The sequence below is a fragment of the Phlebotomus papatasi genome, chromosome 2, assembly GCF_024763615.1.
Source record: "Phlebotomus papatasi isolate M1 chromosome 2, Ppap_2.1, whole genome shotgun sequence".
NCBI classification, from domain to species: domain Eukaryota; kingdom Metazoa; phylum Arthropoda; class Insecta; order Diptera; family Psychodidae; genus Phlebotomus; species Phlebotomus papatasi.
Window position 1 is genome coordinate 46,811,925 of NC_077223.1, and position 23,478 is coordinate 46,835,402.

Sequence of the window (23,478 nt, forward strand, 5' to 3'; positions counted from 1 at the left end):
CGGAACACTTTCGTCCGCATTTAAGTGAAACTGTCCAAAATCCAATTGATTTATGGTCTGAAAGTGAAATAAACACACAAAAATAAGAAGAGACACTTTGGTCTTTTCTTTTGAAATTCTTTGTGCTTCCACCAAATTTGCCACACTTTTGTCCTGTTTTTATGGCCATTTCTTTCTCAAGCCCAATGAATTCTGAAACAAGGAAGCACTGGCAGTAATAAAAGAAAGCATTTTCAAGGAATAAAAAAATCAAAAGTTCTAACAGAAATTTCAATCTTAAACCTCTTAAACAATTAAAAAGAAATATGAACTAATAAGTTCAAAACAATAACTCTTCATGCATCCGCAGAATCTCTGATTTCCAAACGTTCCCAAAATTTTACCGTTAGTGCGGTACAGGGCTTTGAAAGCATGTTTGAATTTGAAGAAAAAGGTCCTACGGCACAAAAAATACACAAAACTATCAAATTCTGCACCACTCACGATTTTTTGTTGGAAATGTTCATTGAGTGTCTGCTAGACAGGCAGGTAAATATTCAAGAGGTTTCTGAAGTACTGTATGTAGCAATATTTCACTGAGAAATTTTCTAACTGGGATTAGCTGAGATTTTTTGTTTCTATTATATTCATAATCATAATATTATTTTATTGTTTGATAGTGTGTTATATATAATATAATTGAATTACTGAAAACCTTAAAAATTCTCTTCTTTGGATGAGTCATATTTTTATGTAATAAAATTCAAACGTTATGAACGAATTTGATGACGTTGCTAAATTTGTGCGTCCGTTCGTCAGCCTAGAAGAGATAGGGGAAAGGCTCATAATTTTGTCCAGTTTCCTATTTTGGACACTTTGAGGATAAAATTGGACACTAAAAATAAATTGATTAAAATTATGGATTTTTATTCCAATATTTGATGAATAATATATTCTATCTAAATATTTGTTCTTTTTGGAAGATTTTAACACTAAATACGTTAAATTTTGAATATGATTTGAGTTGAAATTGCTTTGTTGAAAATTCAGTGTGAGCAATTGCTTATACGAGAAATATGACAGAACTTCGTGGCTTACTTCAGTCTTATTTAGCTGTGGTGAAGTACTAACAATGTTTCTTCGCTTTTTTTGATTAATATTATTGAATATTCATTTAATATTGTGTTGATTCACGTTAGTGGTGATTTGTACATTTGATCTGAAGTGAGATTTGCCTTGTGAATTAGATTTTTCGTTTGAAAAATGGGAAATTTTCTAAGATATTCACCATTGAGGTGATAGTCCTTATTTTGGACAGGTGTTTTTCTTTCGAAATTTCGTGAAGTTTTAGCTTTTGTGATGACTAGGTTGGACAAATGCCTGGAGAAACAAAGGAGCATTATCTCTACGAAAGAGATGTAGCGAGAAATGCATTGAAAGGATCCCGGAAAGGCCAGAGAATGAGCAAATCCGCACGTATTTGGAGTACCGAAGTCAACTCATTTTAATGAATGATATGGAAAGTTTCCGGGCTTCTTGTGACATTCTACGTTTCCCTTACATGACCAGGAAGAGGACTTGGTAAGATTGGTTCAAGAAATGAAGAACATTGGGCATCCTGTTGAGGCGGATTAGCTGTCCAAATTTACAGCCAAGTTGTCCAAATTAATAACCGAGTTGTCCAACAATTAGAGTCAAATTCACCTCTACATATCAATTGATTTTTAAACGTATTAAAACTAATTTCAGTAAAAACAGAGACGATAAATAGCTTGCTAAGTTTCTAAACAACCCTTCTGAAAAGAGAGTAACAAAAAATACCAATAAGTATTCAAAATATCGCACTTCAAAATTGGAACATGGATACTTATAAGCAGACTGTCCAAAATTATGATCCTTTACCCTATCCGTAAATTATAGGGAGAGCAACATTTTGCTTTCGCAAGTCTCCTAGAAGTTGACTATCTTTTACATCTTTAACATTGAATTTGAATTTTATTCATGCCCATAAATACAGAGTACTTACATAGGACTATATTATAAATGTTGTCTTAATATAAATTGAGTTTGTATCTAGCTCGGAAAAATAGTAGCGGATGAGGAATCGAGAAAAATAAGTTACAAGTGTTTTAGATTATTATTAATTAACATTTTAAGATTAGTGATATTTAAATGATCATTTAAGTGAAGTCTTGCTTGAAATTTATTTTTAAGTGATACTGCAGAAAATGTTACTGAGTTTAATCAATATTTTGTTGTAACTGGTTTGGAAATGGCTATTATGTTACATTTTCTAGTGTTTTTATGATTAGGTTCTATTTTTAAATTTTGATTGGAGTGTATAATTTTATTATGGATAGAGTAAGTTGTTTCAGTTTTAAAGTTTGTTCTAAATTATTTATCTCTAATTTTTTTATAAAGGATGTCTGTAACTCATGATTTTTATTTCGCTCATCCTTTTCCATCCCCATCAAAACCATATTCTTTTAAGAAGATTTTTATGAGATTGTCTCTACCTAGAATGTCTGAAAACATATTTTGATCAAATTCTCTAATAGCCTAGAAGCTGAAATAACTGTATTGCGGTTACGCTAAGGTCTAACAGCTTTTAGTAATTTTGATGATCGGGAAAAACTTTTTTTTCTTCTCCTTAAACAAATTTAATTTTTTAGAAAAATTTAAGGTTTTTATATCGGTTAATCTGTGTACCTTCTATTTTCCAAATGAATTAAAACTTGGTTTTGTCGGAAAAGTAAGGGAGAGATTAGGTTGAGTTTTGGGGGGTGATTCCCGATGGTTCCAAATGACTAGCTCTAACCATTTGGCTTTAAGATCTAATAAGCTCTGGTAAAATTAGACCGACAGACGGACAAGAGGACAAACTTAGAGGGAAAAACTTAGAGAATTATTTGGACTTGTGAGTACGATGCTTTTCTTGATAAGTCTAGCTAAAAAACTATATAATTAAAGATAAGGTTTTTTTTTGGAATATAGGGTCAAATGAACAGCTCTTCGACAGGGAACCCCTATTGACACTTTTGTCAAATTGTTGAAATTTATTTAGTGCATCTAACAAAATCTAGGTAATATGAAGTTTTACATTAATCTGGGTTTTTCGATAAGGTTAAGTGTTCAAATTTCGTATTTCAAATGGTACAGAGTAGGGTGTCAATAGGTCCTGTCCTGACACGAGTTCTTAAAGTGTCAATAGGTCTTCCTTTCACCCTAGCATTTAATTCACGAACTCGAGAACTTTGTAAAGTTATGGCGCATTACCATTCCTTTTGTTTTAAAATTCCACTGTATATTTCTGCGGAAAGGTTTATTTAATTTAGTCTTACTCATATTCTTAAAATAAATTAGGACCTGAATTAAAATGCGCACAACTGTTGAGGTTCTATTTAACAAATCAATCATAGTTATTTCTTTTATAAATTGTAATCTCTCCCACAAAATATCGTGGCATTATATTTTTTCCTAAAAAAAAAGATGAAAAGGAATGAAGCAATATTTTACTGCTGTCGAAATATGATATTGCAATGATGCAATGTGTGGAGTATCCCTTTGGCCTAAATAATATTTAGAGGCAGGATTTTTTTTTTAATGATTTTCAAATTATTGAATATTCCGGATGGTAGAATATGATTGCGGCTAAAAACACCCTCTGCTGCTAAACCATATGCATAACGGTAAAGCAATCCAATGCATACCGAAAGGGTTTTATGCCTAAACCCTTTTTTCTTAACTTCCAATGAGAAAGGAAGAAGAGAGCCCATTTGCCCATTTGGTGTTGATGGGTTGTAAAAGAATGAGGTAAAAATTTTACCGTAATCATCCCGAAAAAAAAACCTTTATTTTACCCTTTTCTCAACACCCACAAATAGATTTTTTTATAGCGGAAGGCAATCAGTTATGCGGAGATTGAAGATCCTTCGCATCAGGCTCATTGCTAGACTCTTCCTCAGAGCAGGTAATTTTTTTCTGATAAAACGGGAATGTGTAACAAAGACAGATCGTGAACACCGTGAATGAAAGGTAAAATTGTTTTTTTTTCATCGTTTTACCGTCTTTTTTCGTGTCTTTTGTCATACAATGTTGCGTGGTGAAAGATACAGTTTTGCATCCCTGTTTGGAGATGGATTACTCATTTTATATTCGCTGGAAAAGAAGTCTTTATTGTACGGAGAGCGGAAGAACAAGAAAATAAGAAAGGAAAAATTACAGGGTGTTTCATCAAAATGCAAGCAATTGCGTCAAAAGATTTGAAAAACATATCTAATGATTGAACAATTACATATAGGATCTTCTTATTGTAATTAAGTACAAATCTTTGTATTGTTTCCATTAACTAAAGTCCTATGAGTGTTTAGGGTGGAGCGAACCCTTTTAGCCACTTAAGCGCATTTGAGACACCTAAAATATAGGGTAAGCGTGCCAAATTCCGGCCAGCTTACAATTCCGGCCACATTTTTTGTTCCTCGAATTTTCATGAATTTTTGGTTATTACATACTCTAGTCTAGAGATTATACAATGCAAAAGAATAACAAAAAATGTAGCTTCGACAAACAAGATGATGTGAAAAATACATTTGAAGAATTCCCGATGGGCAAAGAACTATGAGAATGAAGGTGGCCGAAATAAGGCACCAAAGCTATGTCAACATTTTTATTTATTTTAAAATGTATTAAGAATGATTTTAGAATAAATAAAGACGATAAACTGTCTACAAGGTTCCAAGCATGACTCCTTAAGAAGGAGTAATAAAAATATACAATTTGTATTAATAATATTGCATTTAAAACTTGAGACCTTGGTGCTTGCATGCAACTATGCCGAAATTTTACACACTTACCCTAATCGCTTTTCTTATACAAAATGATGAGTATGTACTAAATCGGTGGCAGCCAAAATCCCGAAAGCCAAAATTCCGAAAGCCAAAATCCAGAACGCCAAAATCCCGAAAAAGCCAAAATCCCGAATGTTCAAAATCGTCAAAGGGATAAAATTATATGGAGGAAAATGTTCAGAATAATTTCCCAAGACACAGAAGATTTCCCTTTGCCTCTAGCAAGCCCGGGTACAATCGTAGGAGTAGCTATGACACTTCTACGATACCCTTATACATAATAGCAATAAAAATAATGCTCCCCGTGACGAACTAGACTTTCAGCAAAGGAATTTCTGGATATGCATTATTATTTTTTCCTTTACAGGTTTTGGAGTATCAGTCTCATGCACCATTTAAGCACGTGCAGTGATACTAGATGTAATTAGAACATCTTTCTTGTGAGGAAAATTCATGGTGATCCAAAGAAAATTTGAACATAGGATTGCATCATAGAACTAGTATAATTTTTTAGTTCTATATATTGACAATCATAATAATTTTATTGATTTTTCCACCTTTATGAAGTCTTTATTTAGATCTGAAAAAGATTGAACAGTATTTTTCTAAAAATTTTCAGAAAAATGAATATTGATAAGTAGTGAAATACTCCTCTCGTTCAGTAATAACGTTCCCGATTTGAGAGCTATCTCCGGTTGAGGTTTTTCTTTTACCGATTCGAAGAGGTATATCAGAGAGAACTTACCTAAAAACTCGTTGAAAGTTTGAACGTTTAAACCGACGAGTTACACAAAAGTGAGCAAGTTCATCAAAAGGACATTTTTTTGAATGAAATTGCAATTAAGACGATCTACCATCCTTAAATTCCACAAAACTACACAAAAATTCACTTTTTGCGGCAAAAGTTTGCACACTGTTGCTGACATTGTTGACGATTGAAGTGTCAAGAATATCGAAATTTGAAATGATTTTCGAATAGGTTTGGCTTGGCTTTGGAGTGGCTTGTCTCTTCGAAAGGTTATTACTGAGCGGAGCCGCTATTTCCAAAAAGAAAATTAAAAAGTTGTGAACCATTTTAATTTTTTACTACCCAAAATAGATTTTTTCATTAATTAACTCAGAGAAATATTTTTTTCCCTTATTTAGTTTAAACTAAATTTAACTAAACTAATTGAGGTAATTGAGGTTTTTTTCTTAATACTTAATAGCGTTATATTAAATTACGAAAACTAGGACCTAAAGTATCTTGTGTAGAAAATTTGAATTTGAGAAAATTTAATATTTATACGATACATGTTGGCGCAGGCGATGATTTTAATTTTTCATATACTTGTGACTTTATTAAGGATCTAGAGAAGCTAAAAAAGTTCAGATATGAACTGAGTTTCCCCTATGATCTTCATATTTCATTTTCCAACAAAGTAACATAATTTTTATTTGTCTTTTCATTTTTAAAAAATCCTTTGTTTAAATTTTTTCTTAAGTTTTTTTGATTATCCCTGTAATCTCTGTTTACCAATAGGTAGAATTCAAAAGTATTATTTTCCAAAGAACACTCTTAGAAACCATTAGAAGACTAAAAATATCTTGGCATGGGAGGAGCACAGCACATCTCTATAAAATTATTTCTATTCAGTTCACTCAACTAATTTGTGGCAAATTCCACTGCTAAAAGGCCACGGTGTGTTGGTAGTAAAAAAAAAGTGGTAAATATTTTGTGAGCCCTGCATGAAAGTGTCTGTGAGTCAGAGTGCGATCGCGGTCATTGGCCTAACATACATTCACCGGTTTTGCTGAGTGTTTCTGATCTGCGGAGAGTCAATAAAATATGCTGCTTATTTCGCTATATATTTCCTCAGTCGCGCAAATAGCAGCCACTCGCGATGGCCGCGAACTTGAAACTTTAACACATACACCGATCGCGAAGCTTTCAACTTGCCTGGGATGCTTTGAGCAAGAGAGAGAGAACCTTGTGTAATCGTCATGGTGTTGATCGTGACACACGAGAACTCCCCTGGAGAAAAGTTTTTATGTAATTATGCCGTGAATGAGCTCCAATTGCACTCTTGGCAATGAAATGTATGATGGTTTATGTTGGGGAGAGAATGCAATGTGTGCTCTATGTGAGGTGAAGATATCACCATCTTTAACTTCTTTCACCGATCAATTCAGCACACAATTCCTGCTTTACTTTATACTTCAATTCCGCATCGCTATCCCCTCCGTTCGTCTTGAATTTTCTCTTTAAGAACCTCCCTAGAATGAAAGACAGCAAACTTGTGGGTTGATTAAGCTCTTTATCAAAGAAATTGATTAAAATACTTATGCTCCCTAATTTATACGATTTAAAAATATTTACATGCTTCTTTCGATAGGGGGTAGATCAAGGTAGATCATGACCAATGTAGAAAAAGACGAAGTATCGTGGTGGGCTAGGTCTGTCAGAAGTTTGGGGATGTGTGTATTATAGCCCTTGAGCATACTAACCGGGATCTCTGGAAATCACGAAATGCGATACAAGAAACCTATAGGGGAATCCTATAATATTTAAGGAAATTTCGAAAAAAGTTCACATTTCGGATTTGTCCAAAAAAAGGACATTCGACAATCGGATTCGAAAGCCAAAGAAAACATTTTTACTTATTTTTCCGTTAGCGTTGTGGTTGAAGCACTTCTCGTTCGAATTTCGAAGAGTCTCAAGTATCACCAATCTCAACTTTGTTGTAAGAAAAACCAAAGCAGTATGCTGTTCCACTATTACTCTCCCGGTGGCAGCCAAAATCCCGAAAGCCGAAATTCCGAAAAGGACAAAATCCCGAATGTTCAAAATCCTGATAGGGATGAAATATAATATGAAGGAAAATGTTTAGAATAATTTCCCAAGACACAGAAGTTTTCCCTTTGCCTCCAGCAAGCGCGGGTACAATCGTGGGAGTAGCTATGACACTTTTAAGAATTCGAGATTTTGGCTTTCGCGATTATGGCTTCCGGGATTTTGACCGGGACCCTTAATCTCCATAAAATCACTGAATAACTATTTTAACAGCTTCTTTACGTGGTAGTTCATAAATTTTCCCAACCTCGTGCGAGAATTTTGATTGAAAATTCGAAATTGAATTTAAATTGTTGTTGTTAAAATATAGTTCCATTTACTTTTTATCCAAGACACTATACATATTGTTGAATCGAAATCTAGCTGTGAATAAACGGATTGCCACACGTGAATTTTATACCCGACAATGCCATTCAAGCTTTTTGTTGCATATGAGTACGGAAGTACAATTCATAGAATATTATAATAAAAATTTCTTTATTTAATTTTGTAAATATTACACAATCCGTCTTATCAAAAAGTCGCCGATTTGTTTTATCATTGTCATTTGAATTGCTACCAATTTCAAATATCAGTCTTATAACGCCAGACAAGCTTAAACGGCAATATTACGATTATAGAATTATATTTTCGTAAAAGTTTTCTTGAAATCCAAACGAAATTCTCACAGAGCCTTGTCAAAGTGTTACAAAATTTCGGCTTCCGTATCTGGTATAATATGACTATAACTGCTCATTCATGTTGTTACGAATGTTTCAAAACCCAAATTAAAAAATTATATATATATTACATGGCATTTCTCTGTCCGTCCGTCTATTTATTGACCTGTTGAATGACTGATTTAGGCTGATTACAGATACGAGAACTCTTCAATCCAAAAGATGGGAAAGAAACTGAGAGCTTTTGATTTTCGAAATTTAAGGTGTAAAGATTTTAAGGGCACGCAGTATTATTACAAAAGTAATGATGTAGACATATGTCATCAAAATATTATGTTCAAATATTGTGCATAAAAAATTAAACTATAAAAAAAATTATAATAACTATTGTATAGTCCCGATTTGTTGCATTCAACCGGGGCATTAGTCTCCAAATAAATATTCTATCCTATCCTAATAATCTCGTTCCAGATCTTCCCCATATTATAAGAAAATATCTACCAAAAAAATTGTCAAAAATAAACCAACAAGACGCGTCTTGTGATTTTACTTTTATTTTCAGATAGATTTTAAATATTATCTAAAACTCAATTCAATTCGCTGAATTGATTCTGTAATGTAAGTTTTTGGATCATTGATTGATCATCGATTTTTATAAATCGCTTAATAAATTTGAAATTGTCCCATTTGGTTATAAATCGAATAGATTATGTTATTATAATATATCTTATTTAGAAGTTCAATAATAATACCCTCGTGGTTTAGTTCATAAAATCTTTAGATAATTTATAAGTCCATTAAAAACTACTGTAAACCAGTTAAATTGGCGGACTTGATGAAAAAAAAACTTTTAAATTAAACTATTAAACTTTTTTTTTTAAATCTAGCCATGTAAATTACTTTTTATATCTAATTTCTCCAAACTACATATCAAACTCATCTATTCAAGATTTATTACATCTAATATCGAATTGAAATTCACTTTAAAATATGTAGCGGTTAGTTACTATAACAAAGATTAGTTATTCGAAGCGTATGTAATCTATATGGTCAACGAGATTTTAAAAAATTTAAGAAGATCCATGACAATATAGATAAATATTCTTTTCATAGCACTTCTGCCAAAAATTTGTTTAATACTACTAATTATGAAATTTACAAATGCTTTAAATGGTGAAAAGTGCTTACTACACCCTAAGTCATGCGTTCGGGCAATCCACAGAGCTGGAAAGCTTTGCTATTCCTTTATTTTTTACATTTTGTATGTTAATTTTTTGAGTGTAGAAATATTAATTAATTAAACTAGATGTAATTCTTTTTAATCCCATTTCTTTTTAGTTATGTATTTTTAAATAAATTTGGTGTCCTATCAGAAATTCTTTTAAATAATTTAAATTTCCTCAACGTAAATATTCTCAGGTACATTATATGATTATTATAAAAGTTACCGATTTATTTCTTTGTAAGGTAAAGTGACCTCAAGTCGACTGGTTCCTCAATTCGTCCGGTAGAATTATTTATTCAATTTATTTATATTTGCACTAATATTTGGCGTATGATCTAACATCAATATGTCAATTATTCCATAAATAAATACGATTCAGTGACAATTTTATAGAAATTCACCATTAAAACATTCAAATATTGACCACCGGTCGAGTCGAGGAACTGGTCGACTCAAGGGCGCTTTACCTTATAAGATAGTTTATTGAACTGAAAATAGGATTGCCCCTTTACAATCAGTTTAAAAGAGAAAGGAAAGAGATTATGAAAAAGTAAATAATAAACTAATATGGCACAATAGAGACAATCATCTCAAGAAATACCTTTGCTTCTTCTTTAAATTTAAATTTAATTATGTAGAATTTAAAATATTCTCATGGCTAACATAAGAATCACCGAAATCAAAAGTTGTGCACATTACAATGGTTTGGTTCTAAAAAAGTATTGGTATTGGAGTAGAGTGTGCGTATAGCGTAAAACTTTTTCCAATTCTGCAAGGAATTTACCCTGAAACGAAAGACTTGAATGCCAAAAGTGACGAACCTCATTTCGCTTTTTCGATGGTCATCAGCCCAGTGTTGAAGAAAAAGTCAATTTAGAATCATTCTTTCGTGATTAAAAAATTATTTTACGATTCTCGCTCTAGCATAACTCACTAAACCTCTCGCATTCTTTCCAATTTGAGTGTATGTGGGAAAATATGTACAATTTTGTGTGGATTCTAACGGTACAATTTAGCAAATCGTTTTCATCATGATGGTACCATGGAGGTCATTAAACTCCAAGCTGTTTTCGGACTCACAGTACCAAATCTTATTGGGTTTTTGACATCTTCGCTCTTTGTCCATTTGTCGATAATAAAAAGTAATTAAATTTTGTGTACACTCTTCTTGGCTATTTCTTTTCGATTTCTAATTTAATGAGTAAATTTTCATTGTCTCTTTTCACTTATTAGATGGTTTTGTTTTTTTTTTGGCAATATTAGTTGACTTTTCATTTCAAAAAATCACATTTTCAATTGTTAATTGAGTGGTTAGTCAGTTGGTTGATTGTGGAGTCCTTTAGAATAGCATGTTTCGTTTTGAGGTGTATATTTGTTGAGTTCATTATCTGCAGAGGTGATAGGAAAAGTACAAAATCTGAAAGTGTAATTCGATGTCATCTTCATTCAGCTCTTGTTCGTCTCTTACGGGTTTCTTTTTTATTGTATTTCGGTTTCAGGAAATGCGGAATCTGAGGAATATTTTCATTTGGTGATGGGTTCTTTCGTAAAAGGTCTTCTTCCCATGTCATTCTCATGTATATAGATAGCTCTTTCTCAAGAATACTTCTTTCATATTGAAACCAATGTCTTGAAGACTCTCAATCTGTTTGGGTACCGTTAGTTCCTCCTCGAAAGACCAATACATACACTTCTTCTACTCGCTTTTTTACTCTGTACACTATTTATTCTTTTCCTGAGAGAGTCATGAAAACATTTTTCCTATACCTGATGGTATTCCAAGCGAAAGAGATTTAATTTTACCAGAGTATGGGCTGTGTGTTGGTTCTTCCTCAAAAGCCGAAGCTGATATTTTTGCTGTTTTCACAGGTGTATTTGTGATGATGTGTGAGAGAGAAAGAATGGAATATGTGGAAGAGAATGAGAGAATAGTGACTGGAGTGGGGAACACCTTGACCGTCAAAGCTTTCTCCCGAAGCAAGTAAACTAATCCAAATCGAAGACTGTCTTCCGCGATTCAGTTTCCAATACGACAACGTAAGATATGGACGCTGTTACTCGTCAACTTGTTTCGAATCTCTTGGTGGATGCGGAGTGAATCTTTTTTACACCGAGTTGACTTTTATCGGCTAAGAGTTTACTCACCAGACACCAATATGACTCAGTAGAGTGTTGTTTTTTTCTTAATTTGTGGCAATATTTATTCTGTGGTGTTACTTTTTGCACAAAAGTGAACATTTTCGAGAGTGTCAGTGAAGATTGAGTTCTAAAAACTATGAAAGAATTTCAGTGATAACTCTCAGTGGTTTAAAAAAATAATAATAAAATAAAAAAGAAACGTTTTTACAATGTGTGTGGATTGACCTTAAAAAGCACAACTATCAAAAGGATATTTAGACTTAAGACATAACTCATTATACAATGGACAAGAATGGGAATATAATCTCTGTGTTCCCGAGAAAAGAATCGACAACTATCCCGAGATACTTCTAACTTAATCAACATACAGGAACTTGGAGATTACCTTAAGCATCGGCAACGCAACGCACAAGACACTTACAGGTAAGAATTTCTATCTTTCCCAATAGACGACCATTTTTTTGCAACCATTGGCTAATTCAAAATTGCAGCTTAGACTGATCCCTTGACCATTGCATGGACCAGTGGTTTTTTCAATTATACCCATACAATTGCCCTTGAGAAAAGAAATACTGATTTTACTTCAGTACGATCAGGTTTTTAAATTTGTTCACTTCGCAATTTTAACACTGTAAAAACTGCCTTAGAATCAAAGTACAGGATTAGTACAAATAGTAGTTTACTTGTGATTCTTGAGCAAACTTCCTTGTTTAAAACAATACAAGATTTATTAAAGTTTTAGAACACCATAACCTCAAAAATATTGCTCGACGGCTGAGACTGAAACTGTACTCTTTTTCACTGAAGTGAATCAATTAGTAGTTCAATGCTCCACCAACAGTACAACTCTGTAGTAGACATAGTGAATCACTTGTGCTGAAAAAGACTATCACAGCTTTCTCTCAGAGGAACTTTTAGTAGGCTCTAAGAGAATTTAAAGTTATTTTTTGCCGAAAATAATAAGAATTTTTCACATTTTCCACCATAAAACATCTTGCTCAAAATATTTAATCTAAGTATTTAAATTTTATTGTTGAAATTTTTTTTATAAATACATTTTTGTCAACACTGAGTTGATGAAGTGGAAATTTATCTAAATTTTTGGATTAAATTATTTAATCATTTAAAGAAGCTCTTGAGTAAGTTACTTTGTTTTGATATTAAGGTAAACTACAACAATATGGATACAGGTTTACTTAAAATATGTAAACCTAAAATAGGTTGTACCCGTTTTACCTAATTTAATTCCTTATTTGAAGTTTCTTTTTATTTCTCAATTAAAAAAAAAAATTAAAAAAATTAAATTTTTATAAAGTTAGATTTTCTAAATTTTTTTCTCAGTATATGTTTTCACATGAAGTACTGTTGTCAAACAGTATCCATTGTAGGTTGTACCTACGGCGATGTTGATCTTGACATTGACACTATAAAGAAGAAGACAGTTTATCAGCTTTGTAATGTGAAAAATCGAAAAATCTGGAAAATTAAGTTCAGCGAATTCATAAAAAAAATCCAACAGATGTCACTCGTGTATTGATGAGAAAGTTAAATCAGACCGAAGATTTTAAACTGAAATGCGCCATATTGAAATTTCTAGCGTTATTAACATTGAACTTTGGTTCAATGAAAAAAGTTATAAAATATTCGACAATTGAGTTGCGAATAATGGTATTTCGCCAAAAAAAATGGTAGCCACGAAATTTCATCAATTGCGCGCTTACATCATGAAAGCACGAGGTCAAACGTCTACAATTACAATAACACCATCATCTCTTGTATTGAATAATACGATACATCTCTTTTGCAGTGCTATACTAAATATATTGCTGTATGTAAACTAATGTAGAAATCTGTCTTGATACGTGTATAATACACAAAGTCCTTGACAATGACTTGTTGATTGTGACTTTGAGATGATTCTCTTTTTTTGCTTTTTTAAGCATACGAAAGATAATATTTTGCTTTTTTTCTCATTTTTTTTCCTTTATTTTTATTCGTCATACGTAGTGTATGCATGCGACTACATATATTCTTGGATATTCAAGTGGGAGAAGAGAAGAAAAAATATATAATTAATGGTGAATTCTTGCTGTTTTTCTTCTTCGTCTCACCAATATTATAAACTTGTCTTGTTCTATTCTATTTGAGAGTCATCTGAGTGAGAACTTATGACTTGTGAGGTAAATTCTAATTAGCGCGTCGGCTGAAAAACACCAAGTGTGTCTGAACTCCAACCAACCAAATATGTCAATTGATTAAATTCACAACAATATTTTGAACATTTTTTTCACAAACCAAAAAGGTCTCTTTCACTCAGCAAAACTTGATTTTCTGGGCATATTTCTCAAAAAATGAACGAAAGAAATCTGAAATAGGATCAACAATGGAGTCAATAACCTTGTTTTCGTCTCTCTAACCATACTTGTTTGTGCTAAAGGCGTGTCAATGTTTGTAAGTACTTCTGCAAAAAGTTCTTTTCCCAAAAAAAAAAAAGACCTCAAGTAAAGATATATTTGTCGTGTTGTATAACTAAATAGATTCTGTAAAGGCTTATCTGTTGGATTGTTTTGTTCTAAAGAATGTTCTAGAGAATGTTTCTAATGGTGGAAGTTGTTGATGTTTCGCAAAGACGAAAAAGGTTAGTTTTCTTGGTTGAAACTGGTTCCTCCAGATTGATTCTTGCGAATGAACTCAAGAGTATTCCGGTTTCTCATCTAAAATCCATCTTAGACGCGTCACAGTAATGTTTATATCATTTGCATGATTCTTGAAATTTTCCCCGACATCAAGGACAATATTTTTATCTTAATAGAATGCACTCAGAAAAAGACAGTTTCAAGACAAAAATAATCACAGACACATTTAAATGATTTTTATGAAATATTTTAACAAAAAAAATAGCAATAAATTTAACGTAAAAAAGACAAATAAACTTACTGCGAAGATGAGCTTATCGTAAGTCGCGCAAAACTTAAAAAAAAACGGATAATCATGCAAATAGGAAATAAAAAAAATTAAATCCAGAAAAATTCAGTAAAATTGATTTTGGTCAATAATTCCTCGAGCTCATCTTTTATCTACAAAATTTCATAAAATCAAAATATAATTTAAAAGTATTACGCATTTCTATCCAACTCTTTTAGACTCTTCCTAGACTGAATTAAAATTGTTGTGATGCCTCCAAGAGAAAGAAGAGTGTGAAAGATTGAAATAGACAAATGTAATACGTCTGAGAAAAAAAGAGAGGAAAATTTTGATTTTATGAGATTTTACTAGTAGGATTTACATAAAGCAAAATCAAATTTAATGAGTTAAGTTTTAAATTTTACCCAGAAAAAAAATGCTCAAATTTCATCCAGAATAATTGTATGATGCAAGAAAAGCTGTACATAACTGTATAAGGGAGGAGCACCAACGATCGACAGTGTTCCTCGGATCGTCAGGTTATTACCATATTGTTGCACCAATTCAAATTGATTTTTAAAATTATTAACTACTGTTTCCCATTTAACTCTCACAAGAATGCAGTGCAACAGTTCATGTTTAATTTATAAAACCAATTTTTCAGGAGATACCAGATTAAATTCGTGACGATCCGAGGTACAGAGAACATAGTTGCAATTACATCTATTTTTTATTAACTTATTGTAAAAATTTAAAATGCAAATACACAGATATAGTTAAATGGATCGCTAATATACCGATTAGCATACACAAAAATACCAAATAGTATTTTGAGGCTTATATTTTCAACTAAATAAGGAGCATGTCTCTTAACATTCCGATCTCGGGTGCTCTTCCCTTATAAAAAATTTGATATTTTTTTAATTCAAAATCGCTTATTTCCAGCAATATGTAGTAGAAGAAAAATTATTCTTAACGCTCTGAAGATGAGTAAATGGAGAAAAAATACTCAGTCATAGTTTTGTCAACGGTATCTGCTAACATAAATTTCTAAAATCTGAACTATAAAAATTTTTGGAGAAAATCATATTTAAAAATGGAGGAAAGCATTTAGATTTCATTTTAGTCACTTTTTATTGTTTAAAAAAAATATTTAAAAAAATTATAAATAATATTGATATATAATATTTGTACAATGAGACAATTATGTGTAGTAAATTTTAGTTTTTCTTAGATTTATTCATTAAAAACAAAAATTCGGTATATCTGGGCGATCGATATTAAATAAATATCAGAAAAAATAGGGGGAAATGGGCACCTTTGCAATGGGATACCTTTGGAATTAAGCTCTTTTCTTCTATTTTTAAATGGAAGTGAACCATACCGTGATATAATTTAGTTTCATAAACTAGGTATGAAGCTAAATTAAATTATAATAAGCCTTAATTCCTTTAAAAAAAAAACATGAGAAAAAAGCCCAATTTCAGAGGTACCTCAATCAAAGGTGCTCCACTTCCCCCTACGTTTTTTTCAGTAATTGCTTCGCGAGATACCTTTGTAATCCTTAAAGGATTAATTTGTGTTAATTTTAAATTATGTCATCTAACTCCTAAAGACTTTTACAAATTGTGATAATTTTTTTGTCAAAATGGAGCATTTTAAATTTGAGTAAAGCCTTTGCACATGTGCTGAACAAATTAAATTTTGATATTAATTTCTCATAATACGTAGAGACCATAAGAGTCTTATGATAAGAGTAACCTCGACTCTTAATAATTAATTAAGTTTGGGTTAATAGAAATTCGGAGGATATTTTGACGATTTTATAATTCTTTTCTTAAATTTATAACTTCAATTTAGGTCACACATGCCAGGTTATTTTTTTGCAAAAAGCTCTGTTTTTAGCTGAGATTCTTTACAATCTCAGCTTTTGAGGTCAGAAATAGAATCCGATCTCTTCAGATTTACACGTTTTTCACTCAGGATTTTCTCATTCCAAGATTTACATGTTTTGACACTCTTAGATTACGAATATTATATGCGTTAAAAATCGATTTTCGTGGAAGTCCCGTCAGTCCGGTCCAGAGCTCGAACGCTTCTGGTTTTAAATACTTTATCTCTTAATCCCTTAAGGACGATTGGAATACCGGTGTCCCATAAAGAAAATAATTTTTCCTGACTACCTAAAATAATTTTTTTCTTATGTCTGTACATAAATTGTAAAGTAGAAGGTTGAAGGAAACTAGGATAATTTTTGCAAGTCTGTAGCTGAGTAAATATTTAAGCTCAAAAATGGCGAATTTTTAAATTCTCAAATTCATAATTGATTTTATTTATTTTTATACTTCCAATTTTTTTAAGCAAAACCCTTTTGGCAATAAAAACTACAATACTCATAAGTAATATTTTTCATTAAAGCGAAAAATATTATTCATTGGTATTGTCAGAAAAATTACTTAAATTTTTGGGCTATTTTTGTCCCTATTGCTCATAGAAGCACAAAATACACCGAATCAGACTCTGTTGGACTTTCCAAGGTTATATGTAAAACTTATCATTGATTATGCTTCTCAGTTTAATTTTTATTGTTGATTTTCAGTCCGTAGAAAGTGTCTCGTCGTTAAAGGGTTAAATTCTCAAATTTAAAAATTAAAAAAATCGAAATACATGAATTTCAAAACAAAAGAGAAAAGAATTGAAAATTATAGGGAAAAAAATCAATGAGTATACGCACATTTTTCTGAGTGTAAAAGAGACCTCATGGGCAAGCAGAAAGTGGTGATGTTTGCTGCAAAGATGGTTTGATTGATTGAGGTGAAATTAAGAAGAAGTGGAAAAGGAAACCCATCAGTTCATTGGCCATCTTTACTGTAATAATTAAAAAGATATGTAAAGCGAAAAGTTCTTCCTCAATGTTTTTCTTCTTACAATGTTCTGCTTGGATAATCGACGCAAGCACCCAAGAATTTCTATCTGCGTGTCTTATTCAATTTTTCGTGAAGAAGCCAACAGAACAACTTTTATGGAATTGGTGTGAAAGAGAAAGAGGTTAGAATTTAAAATAACTCATTCATTTTTTCCTTTAAACATGCTCAACATTGCTCGGTAGTCTCTTGCCATCATTATTTTGTTGTTATATTACAGGTTATATAAAAATATAAGAATGAAAATGTATATCGCGCGTAAGAACATTGGAGTGCATAAATGGTTCTATGTGGTGTGTTGTGCGCCAACAATCGGCGGACTTCTCAAGTTTTCGAGGTTCGTTTTGTACGAAACCAGCGTGAGGGTCGTTGACTCACAGCCGATGACTTTTGCTGGTGTGCTGAAAATGTTTAAAACGACACCAATTTTCGCTCACTTCTTGTGTGTAATCTTGAGTGGTGTTACCACGAGAAACTCTACTGATGAGCTCCTTCCAATAATCCATTCTCTCTTTTTCTCGCGCATCACTATGTCTCATCATCTTCCTCATCATGAATCACTTCTCTTAGCATTTTGACGCTCAGCACATCCAATGGCCAAACAACTATTAAAATTCTAAAACTTTGCATTTTATAAGATTCTTTTTAAAGTCTATTCGCAACTAAATCTTCAATTTTATTTGTTTTATATTTAGAAAAAAAAAACAGTATTAAAAACAGGCTTTTTGTCATAGAACGATATCGAGAAGAGAATCCTCTGTACCTCCTAAAGAAATACTCAATCACATAAGAATACATAATTTTCATGGCGTAAATAACCTCATGGAAAAGAACCCACATTAATGTGAAAGTCCATTGATTTTAATGCGATTGTACCCTGTGAAAGCACTTACCTTACCCTGGTGCAACTTGCTAAAAATATTTTGGGTATTTGCAAAAATTATGCCTGCTGACCCCCGAAAATTACTTTCGGAAATGATTACTGAAGAAACTGAAATTTTATTGGATTTTAATTGAGTTTGTGCCCAAATGGTCGGCCCCATCCACCAGGTTCACCCAGTGTCAACATATTTGATCGATGAAGAAGATCTCAGGCACTTAAGTATTATGTGTGGCTTCTCCTTCCAAAAACCTCAGCTGCACATGAGGTACAATCTGTACACAATGTAGGTTACATATTCCCATCATCTCTGTTCTCTGGTGCTGGACAAAAAAAAAAAAAAGAATGAGCCAATACACAAGGTGTGAGAGGAAAATACCAACCCACAACCGTTATATTTATTTATGCACTTTGACTCAACATGAGAAATATCTATTGACTGTCTCGGCCGCAGCATAGAACGGTACTTTATAGTTGTTTAGATCGATCTCTAAAATGAGAATACACGAGAATTGCTATATATTTTAGTAATCTGGTCAAGCATACAACCAAGACACGGGGATTGCTCTATTTCTGAGAAAAAATCAATAATTTCCTAGTATTTATTTTTTGTTAATAAGCACTAAACGTTCCATAGTGTTGCATTTTATTGTGATATTTAATACACATATACCGAAAGAAAGGCTTTTTTCCCAGAAAATTAGTCTACAGCAATTAAAATTTCTAAGTTCTAAGTCTCATTTTTTGTATAACTGGAATATGAATATGACATAGCGTAGTATTTAACTTCTTAAAAGAAACAATCAAACAGGAGTACCACTATTTTTGTTTATTTTTAATGTTTGTGGGTATTTCTTTTAACCTAATAAAGGTAAACAAAATAAAGAGAGCAAATATTTAAATGCCCTTTAAAAAAAATCAGAAAAACGTTAACATTTCGGTAACATAATACGTATATTCCTTAAATCGACAGCTCAGAATATAAAGCGAATAAGTCGCGAATGGCCAACTTTACAGGAGAGCGATTTCAAGTTCAAATTTTACATGCTTAGTATAGGATTTTTAAGATTTGAAACCTCTATAACTTTGGGAATAATGAACTTTCCGGGTTAATATTCACAGGGAAAGTTGAAGGTGTCAAGAAGTATTCGAAAAGCGAAAAAAAAACGAATTTTGCAAAAAATCGACTTATTCGACTTATATTCAGACAAGTCGTAATTATCTATAGATTATCTTTCTAAAAAAGTTTTAATTTCTTTTAACGATTATAAGGACAGATAAATAAGTAGATTTTTAAAATGCAAGTGGATCGTATTTCCGTAGAGCCAAGTGGGGAGTTTCACGCAATTAAACTTCTTTCAAAACTTATTTGATAAACAATTGCACTGAGGAAAATAGAGGCTACGATTAATTTTTTTTAATGTTAATTTTACACCTTTTGAGGGTAAAATCAACATGAAAAATGGTAACTTTAACCAATAAAATACCCAAAAAGGGTAATATTTACACCGATTTCGGATCAATACTGCAGGGTAAAATTAACATTTCCGGAATGTTATTTTGACTTCGGATTTCTCTCAGTGTATGAACCATATTCAAATCATGACCCGATAGTTTTTCTTGGATATTGATTATTATAAGTAAATATTCAGCACAATTACTATATAATCATTTATTGCTTTAAAAATGAGTATTTTCGAAAGTGAAGTGTACATGAACTGCCTCAATTTCCCCTATAAATTTTTGTAACCAAAAGATATGAGCAATGATAATGTGACCTAATCTTTTACTACCAAATTTGAGAAGTTAAATATTCTCAAGGATCAGTCTGAGTCTATTTGAGCATTAACCTTCATCAATAAATTGATGAAGGTTAATAAGGATTGTTTGACGGTGACCTTTAACAATTGCGTTAGATACGTCTGTGGTCTCGGTCCTCGCGATCACATTTCTAGGCACCGCAACATTTTGGTGGGTTGTGATCTCCCATCACTCCTCCGTCAGAGAGCGGTTTCTTTTCTGTTTCGTCTGATTTTATCTGGGGGACCGCGTTACTTGACCTCACTTCTGATTCCTGGGGCCTCGGCCAGGGTGCGGGGACTCCTGGTGCCGAGGGCGCACTCTAACCAGCTATCGCGAACCATTTTTGTCGACGGGGTTGTCTTGTTCAACTCCCTTCCCTTACATGCCAGATCATCACTGATAGGCATCGCTAGATTCTTCCAGACTGAGTCAGGTTAAATCCATAATCTTTTTATTATTCTTCTTCGAATACTTTGATATGCTTCCTGTCTATTTCTTTTTAGTTTAAACTTAATCAAACCATGTAAGAGGGGCAGACCCTATAGGTTCTGATTTAAATTAATAAAATAAATAAATAAATAGAAAATAGAAAGACCTGTTACAAAAGTTCTAAAACATTTTTTTCTTTTTTTCTTTCTTACATTTTCCATTTTTATAGTTGAAATGGACAATATATAATTTTTTTTCTGCCCAGCCACTGGAGAAAAGCTCAGAGTCCACGTCGAAAGCTTTTAAAAATCGCAGAAATTCGTCTTTTTCTGAACTATATCCCATACCCTGAGACTCACGGTACTCGCATCATTGATTAAATTGTCAGTATTCAGTAAGCATGGAAACAATAAATTGTAAATGGCCAAGAATAGTGAAATATTCTTGGCAAAGAATAAATGAAGAAGTTAACCCATCCGCAACTTATAACACATCACACTCAAATAAGATGATATAGTATAATTTATTTTTGCGCAATTGATATTCTAAGGGTTTTTAGTTACTCAAAAAAGTGGTACAAATACAAACACATCTTACAAACACATCTTATTTACAAGTTAACGCAGAAAGTTTAACTTTAATTTAATTTCCTTTCCTGATTTGAATTACGTTTTGCAAACTCTTTTCTTAGATAAATTGTACTGAAAGAATTTAATGTCAAAAATTTAAATTGTGACCGTTATGACGCACATTTAATTGACGTCTCCCCGCGGCTTTTTAATAGATTTTTGTTCCCATAGTTTACAATGGGGTATTTTTGAACAGAATTTATTTTGGACTTTGAGATGTCGCACTGTTTCATACGAACTAAGGCCACAAAGAAGTTCTTTTAAGTGTAAAGTTTAGACTTTTCCGTGGTCTTCATTTGTCCTTGTCCATTTGAAACAGTGAGAGATCTCAAAGACCAAAAATAGTTTCTATTCAAAATTACCCTATTATACCCCAATCATCGACAAATCTGTAAGAAGCCCATTCCAAAATATTAAAAGTCTATCTCCGTATGTCTGATACATTATCTGAATGCTGAATGGGTTAAAAATTTAACTAACTTGAACACCAAAAGATCTTACAAGTAAAGTAACTGGAAATTATTCCTTTTTAGTTTTTTTTACTGAAAAGATTGATATTTCCTACTGCAAATAGAGTCAAATGAACACCTCTTTGACAGGGAACCCCTATTGACACTTTTATCAAAATGTTGAGAATTATTTAATGTATTTAATAAAATGTAAGTAACATGGCGTTTTTCCATTAATCTACGTTTTTTCGATAAGGCTAAGTGTTCAAATTTCGTATTCCAAATGGTACATAGTAGGGTGTCAATAGGTGTTCCTTTCACCCTAATTGATTTTTTTTCCTGATCATTTTCCATTATTCACTGTCAATCTGATTTTTATACGAATCTACTGCTAAATTACTGTACCATTATTAATTGTAAATTGAATTCAAATAGGATGAAAGAAACACCTATCGTCACCCTACGCTGTACCATTTGGAATACGAAATTCGAACATTTATCCTTATCGAAAATCGCTGATTAATGAAAAAAAGTTGTAGTGCTTAGATTTTATTGGATGCAATTAATAAATTTCATCATTTTGACAAAAGTGTCAATAGGGGTTCCCTGTCGAAGAGGTGTTCCTTCGACCCTAGGGCAAAATGACCTACCTTCGGATGATTCAAGCTTTGAACAATTCATTCTTTTCGATATGTTTTTAATGAATTTGACCCATTATAATATTACATTTTTAATACCTAGTTCGATGCTTCAAATTTTCTGAAAAAGTCTGGGGTCAAATCCATTAGAAAGAGAGAAAAATTGAGTTGTTCGATACTTGAATCGTCCAAAAGTAGCGCGTTTTTCCCTATATAAGATGTATCAACAAAACAAAGATGTCTTTTTTAAATTTTTTTCATAGTCTTATATTTCTACAAGTCCTAAGAATCAGCCAAAGTTCAAAAAATGCAAGTAAAAAAAATTATAAACAGAACATTTGTGTGATTTTTCAGACCACCATCATAACAATTTTTTTAAAAAGTCTGTATAATTTGTAGGCTGTATTTGTGAGTCTCAGAAGTCATACAATTTATATAAACATTAAAAACATTTTTACTACTAGGGGAGACTGGGGCAAAACTTGTCAAAACGCATATTTAATCCTTAAACAAACTCTGAGAAAACTTAAATGTTTTATAATGAGCATTATTCTTTTAGGAAATTTACTGCTCTACAACATTGGAGAAGACTATTTTCCTCTATCTCGAAAGAAATGTGATTTTCGAATCATTTTCCAAAAGTCGATTTTGTGGAGATTCTCAAAATTGCTGGGGCAAATTTTGTCAGTCTTCGGATAATTTGTGACGTTTTAATCTCGCAAACGTTAAAAATATCAAATAGACATATTTTTATAGTAAATTTATTCCTCTACAACTTTGTCGAAGATAATTTTTTTCTATCTTAACGAGAAATGTGCTTAAATTGAGCTAATCAGTATTGATATTTTCTGTAAGCCAAATATTCCAAAAATAGGGCTCAATATTTCATTACTTTTTATTTTACATAATCCTTCCTCGAATCCTTTGAAACTTTGTAAGTTTAAGAATGTTCATGAAGGCTATCTATAATAAAAATTTCAAGCCTCGTCTCTTTTATTTTAAAAAATAGTGAATATTTAAATTTTCGTTCTGACAAAAATTTCCCCCAGTCTCCCCTATACCGCAAAAAACATTTCTTTCAGTGTTCCATGGAAATGATTTATTCTAAAGATATGCGTGAAAAGAAGCTGTACAAAATTC

General features: G+C 32.1%; 1 protein-coding gene across 1 annotated transcript in view; it reads left to right on the forward strand.

Annotated features, from left to right (window-relative positions):
* Nucleotides 1–11,811: 11,811 nt before the first annotated feature.
* LOC129801328 (uncharacterized) overlaps nt 11,812–23,478 on the forward strand; it is a 43,848-nt gene continuing 32,181 nt past the window's right edge. The window contains exon 1 of the mRNA XM_055846257.1: nt 11,812–12,105. The gene's annotated coding sequence lies outside the window, so the exon portion shown is untranslated. The remainder of the gene's footprint in view (nt 12,106–23,478) is intronic.